This window comes from Cyprinodon variegatus, unplaced genomic scaffold (genome assembly GCF_000732505.1).
Source record: "Cyprinodon variegatus isolate N-32 unplaced genomic scaffold, C_variegatus-1.0 Scaffold1943, whole genome shotgun sequence".
NCBI classification, from domain to species: Eukaryota; Metazoa; Chordata; class Actinopteri; order Cyprinodontiformes; family Cyprinodontidae; genus Cyprinodon; species Cyprinodon variegatus.
In genome coordinates, this window is record NW_015152396.1 from 36,088 (window position 1) to 38,586 (window position 2,499).

Below are 2,499 nucleotides of genomic sequence, written 5' to 3' on the forward strand. Positions count from 1 at the left end.
CTGAGCGGCGCAACGCCCTGTGGGACAGGCGCCCTGTAGGGACAGGCGCCATGTAGGGACAGGCGCCATGTAGGGACAAACAGTGCAACAACAAATGAATTATAAACAATGAAAATTTTTTTATGTCCATTCATCAATTTTGTCTGGTATTCGTCTCGTTGACGAAAATAATATTTTATTCTTGTCATATTTTTATTTTCTGGAAACACTTTTTGTTCGTCATCGTAACGTAATCGTCACAGGAAAAAGGGCCGTTGACGAAAAATGTTCATCATCGTCCTGGTTGACGGAATTAACACTGGCTCTGAGATCCAAGAGTCTGCAACCCGACCAGGGGTTCTGACCAGAACAGGAACAGACAGATCCAGGGTTCCAGGAATCCACACAGCGTTCAGGGAGGCTCAGAGCTCCATATAGCGAGTTTAGGCAGAAACGTTCAGATGGACTGGACTCATAACAGCAAGCCCTGTATAAGAAGGGCCAGAGCCGCCCCCCTCCACCTCCTGAGGAGGCTGAGGTCCTCTGCAGTGAGCAGCTCCTGCCTCAAACCTTCTCTGACTCTGTGGAGGCATCAGCCCTCCTCTACGCTGTCGTCTGCTGGGCCCCTGGCAGCGCAGAGCGGGACAGAAAGAGACTGAACAAACTGGAGAGAAAGGCCGTTTCTGTCCTAGGCTGCACGATGGACTCAGTGGCTGAGAGGAGGGAGCTGTCCAAGCTTCCATCCATCATGGACGCCACCTTCCACCCTCTGCAGCAGACTGGAGAGGAGCTGAGCAGCTACTGCAGGTCATTCATTCCTGCTGCAACCAGAGTCTACAATGAGACGCTACAACCGCAATAACTGCTGCTATGGAGAATAATTACTATCTAATACCCTGAGCAATAACCTGTTTCTCTATATCTGGCACTCAGAGCAATAACTATATATATAAATACCCATGCAAACACCCTGTGCAACAACCCTGTATAATAATCCTAATATATTAAAAAATAAAAAGCTGTCCTATGTGGATATACTGTATATATCCCATCATGCACCTTTTTCTTCCTTTGGTACCTTCTTCTTCTTCTATGACTATTTGAGCTGATGGAACGGGTAAATTTCTCCACTGAGATCAATAAACTCAACCAACCAATCAATGGAAAACAGGTAGGCTCAGCAGCTGAGAGGCAGAACAAGACATGACATCAGGAAAACTACAGAACTTTTAACTGGCTCCCAAAACAGGAGCAGCACAACACATTAATGTTTTTCCTTTAGACACAACATAAATTTACCATTCACTACGGTTTGACAAAAAAGTCAAAAATCACATTACAACAAATGTTTCTCTATAGATCAAAATACTCTTTATCAAAGAGCAATCCTTTAAAATACTGAATAATAATAATATACTGTATAAATATATATTGCATAATTTTATAATATGTTATATAAACTTTGTGTTTATCATATCAATATTTAATTGTGAATATATAACTTTTCGTTTATCTCATCAAGTTTGAGTTCAGTTTAAATAGTTCTTAATATTTAATAAATCTGTGTAATCTAACAAAGGTAATTCTAAAATGTAAATCTTTTAAGTGGTTGTGACACGTCAGAGATTATTTTAATATTATCTCTGACTCGTCTTTCATGTGATTAAAATCAGATCTAAGGCGCCTCCTGTTCATTCTGACAGCAGCTGTCTGATCCAAGATGGCCGCCCACTTGGCCTCGCTGCCGTCAGCGTCCAATGAGGCGTCTATGTCTATGATGTCTATGGTCACAGCCTACTCAGCCTCACAACATCTGGAAACGTTTCCTGAGCGTCTGAAGGGCCCGTCAGCCTGCTGCCGTGGTCCAGAGGGCGGTGGATGGTTTCCTCGCCGTTTCTCCGCTAACGGCTGTCTGACCAGACGGGGCATTAATCTGTTGATCCTTAAATATGAAGAAAAACCAGCAGGACATTGCTTCCCAGCAGCGTCGCTCTTTCATTTAGCAGCGCTTTGGGCAGAGAGGGAAGGATGTGACAGCAGCTGGTGGAAGAGCTTCAGGGCCGCTGCTCCTCCGTCTGCAGACTGAAGAAACTACAATTAGAAATGTTTCCAAATTACAAACGTTAACAGATAGAAATGTGACTAAATCAGACTATTAAAAACATATTGCAGTGAACCGCGGAGCCAAAACCTGCAGCTTTGGAGGATCATTTCTGAGAAAAACAGCATGTGAGCGCAGGTGCTCCGTGATGCATGTGTTTCCAGACATGTCAGGAGAGCAGAACGGCGCCCTGCCAGTAAACAGAAACCTCCCCTGCTTGTTTTCTGCTCAGCCATGACTCCATCCGTGTTTCATTACGACCATCGTGCACATTCACACACACGTGCACGCACACTCAGATCCTCTCCACTCCAGAGACACGTTTGAATTTCCTGCATATCAGTTTTTACTGTGAAGCAAAGATGAACAGAAGAGCAGTAAAGCTGAGTGAGGAGAAGGAAGTAGGCGACAGGAAGTAG